The sequence below is a fragment of the Haliotis rufescens genome, unplaced genomic scaffold (genome assembly GCF_023055435.1).
Source record: "Haliotis rufescens isolate VD_foot unplaced genomic scaffold, xgHalRufe1.0.p SCAF_74, whole genome shotgun sequence".
In the NCBI taxonomy this organism is placed as follows: domain Eukaryota; kingdom Metazoa; phylum Mollusca; class Gastropoda; order Lepetellida; family Haliotidae; genus Haliotis; species Haliotis rufescens.
In genome coordinates this window covers 1,162,662-1,174,795 of record NW_025964366.1, presented here as the reverse complement: position 1 = coordinate 1,174,795, position 12,134 = coordinate 1,162,662, and the positions used below count along the sequence as shown (strand labels likewise).

At 40.6% G+C, this 12,134-nt stretch overlaps 1 protein-coding gene across 1 annotated transcript in view; it reads right to left on the bottom strand.

Moving 5' to 3' along the window:
* Window positions 1–5,795, bottom strand: part of LOC124152461 (globin-5-like) — a 69,757-nt gene extending 63,962 nt beyond the window's left edge. Inside the window, exon 1 of the mRNA XM_046525405.2 lies at window positions 5,656–5,795. The gene's annotated coding sequence lies outside the window, so the exon portion shown is untranslated. The remainder of the gene's footprint in view (window positions 1–5,655) is intronic.
* Between the last annotated feature and the right edge of the window lie 6,339 nt (window positions 5,796–12,134).

Genomic DNA, 12,134 nt, shown 5'->3' with positions numbered 1-12,134 from the left:
AACCTCCTCTGATATAGGTAAAATAGAACCTCCTCTGATATATGTGTAGTAGAACCTCCTCTGATGTATGACTAGTAGAACCTCCTCCAAAATTGTGTAGGGGAAACTCCTCTGATATATGTACAGCAGAACCGCCTCTGATATATGCATAGTAGAACCTCCTCTGATATATGTGTAGTAGAACCTCCTCTGATATATGCGAAGTAGAACCTCCTCTGATATATGTATTGTAGAACCTCCTCTGATATATACGTAGCAGAACCTGCTCTGATATATGTGCAGTAGAACCTCCTCTGATATATGTATACTAGAAACTCCTCTGATCTATGTATAATAGAACCTCCTCTGATCTATGTGCAGTAGAACCTACTCTGATGTATGTGTAGTAGAACCTCCTCTGATATATGTGCAGTAGAACCTCCTCTGATGTATGTATAGTAGAACATCCTCTGATATATGCGCAGTAGAACATTCTCTGATGTATGTATAGTAGAACCTCCTCTTATGTATGTATAGTAGAACCTCCTCTGATGTATGTATAGTAGAACCTCCTCTGATGTATGTACAGTTGAACATCCTCTGATGTATGTGTAGTAGTATCTACCCTGATATACTTATAGTATAACCTACACAGTGTACACTTTGTCCTCTGATATATCTACAGCATAACGTACACTGATATACCTACAGTACAACCTTCTCTGATATACCTTCAGTACAACCCACTCCGATATACATACACTATAACCTACTCTGAAATACATACAGTACAACCTCCTCTAATATATGAGTAGTAGAAACTCCTCTGATATATTTTTAGTTGAACCTCCTGTGATATATGTATAGTAGAACCTCCTCTGATAAATGTGTAGTAGAATCTCCTCTGATATATGTGTAGTAGAACATCCTCTGATATATGTGTAGTAGAACCTCTTCTGATATATGTATAGTAGAACCTCCTCTAATGTATGCTTAGTAGAACCTCCTCTGATATATGCGTAGTAGAACCTCCTCTGATATATGCGTAGTGGAACCTCCTCTGATATATGTGTAGTAGAACCTCCTCTGATAAATGTGTAGTGGAACCTCCTCTGATATATGTGTAGTAGAACATCCTCTGATATATGCATAGTAGAATCTCCTGTGATATATGCGTAGTCGAACATCCTCTGATATATGTATTGTAGAACATCCTCTGATATATGCGTAGTAGAACCTCCTCTGATATATGCGTAGTGGAACCTCCTCTGATATATGTGTAGTAGGACCTCCTCTGATAAATGTGTAGTAGAACCTCCTCTGATATATGTGTAGTAGAACCTCCTCTGATATATGTGTAGTAGAACCTCCTCTGATATATGCGTAGTATAAACTCCTCTGATATATGTATAGTAGAACCTCCTCTGATGTATGCGTAGTAGAACCTCCTCTGATAAATGTGTAGTGGAACCTCCTCTGATATATGTATAGTAGAACCTCTTCTGATATATGTATAGTAGAACCTCCTCTAATATATGCGTCGTAGAACGTACTCTGATATATGTGCAGTAGAACCTCCTCTGATATATGTGCAGTAGAACCTCCTCTGATATATGTATAGTAGAACCTCCTCTGATATATGTGCAATAGAACATCCTCTATTATATGTGCAGTAGAACCTCCTCTGATGTATGTGTAGTAGAACCTCCTCTGATATATGTGCAGTAGAACCTACTCTATTATATGTGCAGTAGAACCTCCTCTGATATATGTGCAGCAGAACTTCCTCTGATGTATGTGTAGTAGAACTTCCTCTGATATATGTATAGTAGAACCTCCTCTGATATATGTGCAGTAGAACCTCCATTGATGTATGTGTAGTAGAACCTCCTCTGATATATGTAATGTAGAACCTCCTCTATTATATGTGCAGTAGAACCTCCTCTAATATATGTGCAGTAGAACCTCCTCTATTATATGTGCAGTAGAACCTCCTCTGATATATGTATAGTAGAGCCTACTCTGATATACCTTCAGTATAACCTACCCTGATAAATATCCCCGAGGCAAGAGATTTAACTTACTTTAAAAGTTCAGTTTCCACCCTTGCCGAACTAGGCTGGCATTATGGAGTTACATTTTGGCTGGGCTAACGAGTCTATAGTATGCATAGTCCAATCATAATCGCTCAATGAAATCGAAATCCGGTTCGTAAACTGTCGTGCAGATTTCGGTCGTTTTCAGGATTTGCAAAGCATGTGCACCGCCAACTCGTTGTCAGCAGATATTTTCCAAATCGTTTCATGTTTTTAATCAAGGTGCTCACGTGATTTGATGCATTTCGCGATGTAGGACCCGTTTTATCACAATATAGATCTTTATTATCGATCAGATCGTCCTGACTGGGCGCCACCATTTTGTGCGAAGCAAACACAAGTGATACGAGAAGTGGAATCTGATTGGTCCATAGGAGAGGTTTAGAAGGGACATAACTGGTAATAGCCTCTGGTGGTGCTACGATATAGCCCAGTAATTCCAGCCTAGTTCGGCAAGGGTGGAAACTGGACTTTTAAAGTCAGTTAACTCACTTGCCTCGGGAAGATGACCCTGATATATTTACAGTACAACCTACTCTGATATAGCTACAGTATAACCTCCTCTGATATACCTACAGTATAACCTCCTCTGATTTACCTACAGTACAACGTACTCTGATGTACCTACAGTACAACTTACTCTGATGTACCTACAATATACCCTCCTCTGATATATGTGTGGTTGAACCTACTTTGATAAACAATCCGTATCGCCTATTCTGGTGTACCTACATAATATTCTACTCTGACATACAAACAACAAGCTCACAATTATAACTTCTGGTTAAAGAAGAATAACGTCTTGGTTAGTCGGCTCCAATGGGCTTGCTGTTATCCGATTTCTTGTTATGTAAACGGATTTTACCACCTTCCCTAACGAATGAGTTACCTCAGGCAAGTCATAAAACATTTGAGACTGTGCAGCATATGATTAATTCCAACACGCATTACAAGTATAACATGTATAGTTGCTTACATATATAGCAGTCGAACCTATCTCATCCTGCCCGACTAGAACATTGCACCATAAAGTCCATCACTCACTGTTGGTCTCCGCGTCTTCGTGTACTCTATTCCATCTAAATCAAAGCATGTGAACTAATCACGACCCTAATTACACTCCATGGTGCCGGGCTTGATGACAAAGCAGGAAACATAGTTAATGTGCTCTATTTGTGGGTCTAGGCCATCGAGAAATACATTACAAGTCAGAGTTTGTTGTCTAATTAAGTCCTGGTTAAATAATTATCCTACATCATAGTATTGCCTGCAATAAGGCATATCTTACCGTAACAATGGTCCATATTCTCACGCCGAATGGAGAATATATGTTCCAAATGTCATTACCGTGTTTCCCTGAACCAGGGGATGAGTATAGCTGTATTGACGACAGGATTGAGAGAAACGGACCAACCACGATCGATGTGATCTGTTCGCATCAAACATGCCACAAAGCTTAATGTAGTCTTTTCCTCCAGTAATGGACTCCGTGGTGCTACGCTTTCTCTAATATGTTCTTTCATCGTGATTTACTACTGTCATTAACTACTATCTTTGATATGTAGGCATGTGGGACCCAGTCGTCTATGATGACACAATTCGACGTACAGAGTCGCCCCCCTTGAGCGTAACATGATCCTATGAAGGTATCTCAGATTCATCCTCATTTTGATTTTTTGCTTGACATCATACCAAAGTCGTGGGTTTCTCAAAATATAAATGTCTGAGGCATGCATTCTGTCGGGCTTTTTTTTCACATAAATTTGACACGCTGGGATATGTTTGCCTCCCAGTGATAATTAAGCTATTTTACCGTCATCACTATAGAGCTTACAGTTTTTTCGTACAACGGCAAGACAATCTGTCATGAGTAATTCTGCAATACATATATGTATGACTAATATATTATGAGTATTTAAATGGGCATGATGTATTTTCACTCAATCATTACATAAATATGGGGCGGTCGGGTAGCCTAGTGGTTAAAGCGTTCGCTCGTCACGCCAGAGACCGGCTTCGATTCCCGACATGGGTACAATGTGTGAAGCCCATTTTTGGTGTCCCCCGCCCTGATATTGTTGGAATATTGATAAAAGCCGCGTAAAACCATACTCACTCACTCACTCACTCACTCAATCACTCAATCAATCACTCACTACATAAATATTTAACTCGTGTCTTCTAAAAATCGACATTGCAGTTTGTTGGTTGGTTACGAATTTAAACGTAAGGATAGTGAGAAAAACAGCAATAATATAAATATCGCCAATAATGTATTATTTTACATGTTTTGATGTTGATTATTTTTAAACTAATTGAAAATGTAATAAAATGTAACATATTATCTGCAAGGTATGTTAATTTATGCTAATTGTGTTGATGATAAGCGTAAATAACAGTTCCCACAATGCACATATGAAAAAAACAAGAAAGAACGTTACTTGCCAATTGTATATACCCTTTACAGATCATTGGGACACTTGGCGTATAGTGCCACTTGCTCTTCTCTCTCATTGACATTAACACATAACTATTCTTTAATCGGGTTTTGTAGTGTATGAGTGAGTGAGTTCGGTTCAATGACGATTCAAAGATGTCACGCCACTTAATGCATGAGAGCGGATGTGGGACAGGCTGAAAGCATTAACCACTATTGTGAAACTTAATGGTACTTAAGTACTAACAGTGGACTAGGATCGTAATCGGGCAGAATCAGGGATTAAAAAGCACGACCATTAAAAAACGCATCTCTTCACATTGTATTAACCCCAACAAGTACGACCACATCGTGTTCTTGGTTTGTGTCGAGATTACCTCGACAGCTGATTGAATGTGAATTGTCTTCTGTACGTATACCAAAGGCACTCTAGCCCCGCTGAAGTATGCGAAGATGTACCCTTTCTAGTTCAAACATTTCAAGGCGAATGTAATACATAATGATTTCAAATTATTTATCATAACTGAAACGTATTGCTTTAACTTCTCTTCTTTTCTTATCGCGAACAACTGGTGTCAGCACTGATTTTCAGTGGTCCATTCATATAATTTTGACAGCTGTTTTGCCCTTTGAACCAAATGGAATCTGTTTCGGTTGATTAATCTAGACTGGTTATTCTCTTGCATTGACACAAAATTATATTTATATCGCAAAACATCAACTAAAACTAACTACTTCCTTCCATTCATCGTTATCTGTAAGTAGGCGCTTCATAAATACCATGATTATCGAAGTAACCGACAACACACCTCGCTGGAACACATTTGTTCATTGTGGTCACATAACAATTTCAAGACATAAATAAGAAATCTCCTCACGTTTCGATGAAACAACCTCCTTATGTCAGACACATTATAAACATATTACAACATAATATTTACGTATCACATAGCATCAAATTTAATTCATTGGAATGATTAAGCTGTACGTTCAGCGACATGTATCATATATTTCATTCACCAGTCACGGTTTCACAATGCACATGGTTATTTTAAGAATCATTTCTGAAAAGCTTACACAAAGAAACCTCAATATAAAATCTACACAAACACCAGACAAACAAAACCTTGTTCTCGTACTTACCAGTAAATGCTGTTCTATCACAGAAGAATCGCTCCCATATAAGGCATGTCACAAATTATCCACCATTCTGAACTAAACGACTCTGAACGGCATAAAGCTTGTGGCAACAGCTAGATCAGGAACCAAAGTAACTCAGGAGTGCTTCTCAAGGGTCTGTATATTTACAACCCATAGCCAGAACCGCCTTCAATGAGTGTGTACCTGTGGCATGTTGGTCTCGATGCTAACGCCTGGAACCAACTTGCTGGCTACAACTAGAGCACGGTGATCGGCTTAGTGACTATACCTTTCTGTCGCCAAGAAAAGATCCAGGAACACGGAATCCGATCAGCAGGACTTAAGACGGACAGGGCGAACTAATTACCTATTAGATCGTCATGCACTTTGCTTTGCACCGCCGTGATTTTTGTCGAAATAATCAATGGTACTATAACAAAAGATCAAAACTTAGCATGTTGTCATCTATTTCAAGAGGAAACCGTAATTTACACACTTATTTAATTGTTGCCATTCTGGTTCGAAATAGACTGACGCCAGCTGCATGTGTAAACCGACCTCCGGAGAGTGCATGAGTTGTATCGACTAATGGTGTAATTGCATCTGCTCAGATGACCTTATGCTGAGATGATGGCCAGACGTACATCGAACAGCGGTTGTTTAGTAGACGTTGACCATCGGAGTAGATTGTCCCCAGGCATTACCTTATGTTAAGAGGTTAGGTAATACTAATGGCTTGTATACAATTACTGCTGTGTTTTTAGAAATTGAATTAGCTGTCGTGATTGATTATGAATATTTGACAGCTCTTTTCCTCTAAATGTAAATGTTGTAATTGTAGCAAAAGCTAGTAACACACGATCAGTGAGTGTTTGAATAAGATTCAACTATTTAAACTGCGTTTTGTTATTAATTTTCTTGCATCATGTATCAGCGATCAGTATTGTTCCGTACGTAAGCGTGAGTACAAAAACTTAAAGTGACAGTTTCATTGACAGTCACTGACAAAATGCGAGAAAGCAATAAAATGAAAGTCATGCAGTTACAATACACAGTCACATATGCAATCGTACGGGGGAGTTTACTTCAAGACATCTATTGCGATATGTCAACAGTTTGCAGATCTTGTCTTTTATGAGAGTCTGCCATTACTCCCAGGAATAGAAGGTTATGAGGGGGAGGATGACGAGGCCAAAGACCGGATACGTATTTTGAGCAACACGCTATCGTTGGAGGCCATCAGGGAGGTCTTTTGCATGACTGATGTGGTGTACAATTCCGTAAATAATTCAGCGACATTACCAGCCCTTACAGCCATTAGCTCAGTCTGGATAACGATCGTCTTCTTAAATGATTCGAAGAAGGGATTGATAAACAGTGCTTGCAGTATCTCGCCAGTGTCAAGACACTAATGCAAAGACGTGTGGTCGTTTGCACGTGTGAGAGTGTTTCTGTGTGTAGCTGTACGGCTTGTGTGTGTGACTGTAGCAGTTGTGTAGATGTAGCGCTTGTGTGCTCGTGTGTCTGTGTGCAGCTGTTTGTGAGGTATAGCTCTTGTGCGTGTCTGTGTGTAGCTGTTTGAGTACCTGTACCGTTTGTGTGGGTCTGTGTGTAGCTGTCGCGATTGTGTGTGTGTTTGTGTGTAGCTGTAGCGCTTGTATCTGTCTGTGTGTCTGAATGCTTGTGTCTGTATGTCCGTGTATGTGTCTGTGTGTAGCTGTAGCTCTTGTGTGTCTTTGTGTATGTATGTCTGTCTGTGTATGTGTGCCTGTGTCTATGTATGCCTCTGCATGTATGTATGGCTGTGCAGCCATCTGTGTAACTGTATCTGTGCGTGCTTGTGTCTGTGTGGCAGTGTGTGTGTATATGTGTGTGTAGCTGAAGCACTTGTGTGTCTGTCTGTATGCTTGTATGAATGTCTATGCATGGGTGTATATATGTGTGTCAGACTGTGTGTATGTCTATGTATCTGTCTTTGTATACATTTATGTAGCTGTCAGTGTGTATATGTCTGTCTGCCAGTGTGTGTGTGTGTGTGTGTGTGTGTGTGTGTTTGAGAGAGAGAGAGAGAGAGAGAGATAGAGAGAGAGTGAGTGAGTGTGTGTGTGTGTGTGTATTTGTGTATCTATGTATCCGTCTTTGTATAGTCTGTGTAACTATCTTTGCTGTGAAAGCCCATCTATGGTCAATGGCCTATTCTTTGTCCAGAAATACTACAGCAACTTAAAACGGAAGCAAAACCTATTGTCTCAGCCTCTGTATGATGGTTCAGAAACTGAAACAGCTTAACATATGATCTATCTGAAATGCAACGCAATCTCCATGTCTATACTAGGCGCCAGCACGGTGTTACATATGATTATACATATTGGACACACACTGGAAATATACCGGTACATAATTGATATCTCTTATTTCATTCCGGATATGGTAAAGGACGTGAAGGCTTTATGAATAGATGAATAAAATCGTTACCGTTGGAAACACGCCTGCCATATTCAGTCATGAGTTAGCATAACAATAAGGTTCCGGGAACGGCATCAATGACATGTCTATTACCCCAATGCCCTAGAGGTGTTATATAATACCGTGTGGAATGGGTAGCTTATACATGTAGGCCTATAGCTACATAGGGTTTGGAAACGTATTTATATAGTGATCACATATAGACGAATAGTATATCACTGTAGCTGTAATATGATGTTTGGTCTGATATAAGGTACTGTAAATCTTGAAATTAAGGGGTCTCTAAATTAATGCGACTGCTGACCCCAAGCCAAAAAAGCAAATATTAATGCCCTCCTCAACCCCATATCACTGCATGGTCTAGTGAGTGGTACGTATGTCCCAAGAGCGGAAGGTCGGTGGTTCGATCCCCTGGCCACGCCATACCAAACGACATCAAAAGATTGTTTTTTCTTGGTACAGTGATTGCACTCGGCATTAAGAGGATAACACAAGGAGTGGTCGGTATATTGTGTTGGAGAGGGATATCCTTGGTATACTGCAGCATGGCAACTCAGTGGTATAGCTCTTTAAAACCGACATAAATCTGGACCAGTACCAGCAGCTACACCCAAAGACAAGTACGGCGCTTTCAAAGTGCAATAGTCGTAACGCAGCATTAACCTCACTTCACCTCACCTTTCAATTTGAGGAGTAACAAAATACGGACGTAGTTATGTAATAATGTGACTTAATTTCTCTTTACAGACTATCACAGTTTCGGACTTTATAAACAACAACTTACTTCCGATACTCAGATGGATCAGATTTTAAAAGAAAATACGAATTTTGTCAAATATTATTTTGTATTAATACCCCGCGTAATAGTTCGGCACGTTTTGCTTTTAGGGCAGTTCACATCCCAAAAGTGTGCCAAACAACCTAGACGAAGAACACGAGCATTTTGGCAAGGACAGGGTGATGACGGAATTCCTTATTCGTGCTAGAAGCATGTTTATTATGGAAATTCGTCCTGATAATTATTCAAGGTTTGCACCACACCCGTTTCCTCAAAATGGTAAACGTCTAAGACTTGCATCACGTAGGACTTTCCTCCCACATCATGCTGACATGCCGATGAGACAACTGAAATCGTCCAAAGTACCACATTTGAGGATTAACGAATCATTATTGCGGATCCATTTGAATACACTGAGGTTCATAAAGGTATACGTGGGAGTTTAAGTGAGTTCGAACCATCATGTTCCACTGGATGTTTTTCTTCTTGTACGTGACTGCACCTTCCAAACCATTCACGCTTCTCTAGTCCTCATCTTTTATACGCTTCAAACTACAAAACTGCTTGTCTCTTTACACAACATTAGTTAAACACGGCAACCCACTATCAGAGGTAGTCTTTTATTGATGGAGTATACGCCGCATTAGGCTTCTGGTGACTTCGTTATCGAAATAAATCAAAGCTTAGCATTCAAGTAATTGTCATACCACGTAGCTACCATTGTTACAACTAAATAAGATACAGTATCCGGGTCATTGCTAACTACAAGAAATCTCAGTCAGTAAGGCAAGGTGAATATATACTGACACGCATCTAAATGTGAAATTGTCATGATCTAAATGCTTATCTCATGTTTCTTTCATATGAAATAATAGAGCGCCTGTGTTTCAATGTCTCTACACGCGTCGATCATCGTAAAACAATGATAATGATGACGAGAATCGATATAATTGATTTTTTAGCTACAATGCTTTCCATTTGAAGGACAATGAATGTGGAGATTAACTTCAAATTAATAGGGGGCGGTCGGGTAGCCTAGTGGTTGAAGCGATCGCTCGTCATGCCGAAGACCCGGGTTCGATTCCCGATATGGGTACAATGTGTGAAGCCCATATTGGTGTCCCCCGCCGTTATATTGCTGGAATATTGCTAAAAGCGGCGTAAAACCATACTCACTCACTCAAATTAATAGGGCCCACAAGACGTACGAAATCAGTATGAACATTCGTCATTCGATGGAAATTTTTGGGACCATACCATTTAACGAACATGTTTGTGAAATCACTCTGATATATTGCGTGTGGTCATCAGTTCAAAATAAATGTATTTTTCTTGTACAAAATGTAAATAAATAAATAAAAAGATGTTTCCGTTCGCTTCTAAAGATGCCAGGGTGTAGATGAGGTGATCTTCATAATGAAGTCACATTTGAAACGTGTTGTAGTGGTGTTATGTCATGACGTGTCATTGATAGAACGTTTTGACTTAAACCAATTCAATGTCCCTATCGCAAAAGAATTGCAATGTTGGTCGGTTGGTTGGTTTGTTGTTTAACGCCGCACTCAGCTATATGACGGCGGTCTGTAAATAATCGAGTCTGGACCAGACAATCCAGTGATTAACATCATGAGCATCGATCCACGCAATTGGGATCGATGACATGCATCAATCAAGTCAGCGAGCCCGACCACCCGATCCCGTTAGTCGCCTTTTACGACATGCATAGTCACCTTTTACGACAAGCATGGGTTGCTGAAGACCTATTCTACCCCGGAATCTTCACGTGTCAAGAATTGCAATGAAAGAAAAAAATAAGTAAACTCTGAACTTGATGCCTTCTTACCAGATTAGTGGAGTCATTAAGATACATGTAGTACTTGATGTTGATCCTCATGTTGTTTTCATAACAATTAACTTCATTACTGAGAGACCGCCTACGTGGTCTAGTAGTAGACCGTCCGCCCGGAGAGCAGAAGGTTCAGGGTTCGATACCCGTCTGCGTCATACCAAATGACGTTAAAAGATGGAAATGGTTGTTACCCCGCCTGGCCCTCGGTATTAAGGGGTTAAAATAAGGAATGGTCGGCTGGGAGTTAGTATTCTGTCTCTGAGTGAGGTACTCATGTTAAACTGCGGCATGTCTCAATGGGATATAAAACCGGCATAAGTCTGGACTGGTACCAGCAGCCACACACACTTACACGTGCATGCGGGCGCAATATTAGTGCAATCCCCATCTTGGACACGGCGTTAGTTTCTATTTTACCTCACCTCACCTCATAACTGAGAGCAGGATACAGACGTTCAGTCCATGCACGTTTTGAATGAAATCTACGCAGCTACATCTAGGAAATGTGCCCTCTGGCGCCGACAACATTGATTTTACCACTTCAAGGGTATCGGAACGTAGCTGGTCATTAAGAGCCGTTATTTCACGTTCAGAATCAATAGACGTTATGCTAGAATTACCCAAAGGTGAACGTGCTTTGCATTAGGAGTATACATTTTGTGAAGCGATCGGGTGTGTTTATGGCTGTATGCGCCCCGTGCAGATACAGGTTAGACTTGATCGTTGGTAACCTATGCTTGTCGTAAGAGACGGCTAACGGGATCTGGTGGTCAGGCTATCTGAGTGAGTGAGTGAGTGAGTGTGAGTGAGTTGGGGTTCTAACGCCGCTTTTAACAGTATTCCAGTTATATCACGGCGTGTCAGCTTAATGTGGGAGGAAAGCCCGAAGTGATGCAGGTCTCAGACGTTTACCACTTCGGTGAAACCCACGAGCACGGGTATGGTGCTGACAAACCTAGAAACATAATCGGGGCAAACCGGGATTCGAACCCACAATCATAGGTTTCTGGCGTGGCCAAGGGACGCAACTCTGCACAGCGAATCGCGGCGCCTTAGACGACTAGTCCACCCGTGGCTAACTGACTTGGTTGATGCCTGTCAACGTACCCCATTTAGGCAGATATGCTCATGATGTAAATCACTGGATTGTCTTTTCCAAACTCGATTTTTACAGACCGCCGTCATATAGCTGGAATATTGCCGAGTGCAGCCTTCAACAAACAAACAAACAAACTTGTACGGACTCTTGAACTGTCATGTTTATACTATCTTTTGTTGAATCTCAGGCTTTTGTACCACCGTTGGTGGTTTATGGAGTATTAAACGAGTCTGAATCTGAATCTGTTAGTACAATGATCTTGACCGCGACATTAAACCCAATCTCACCCC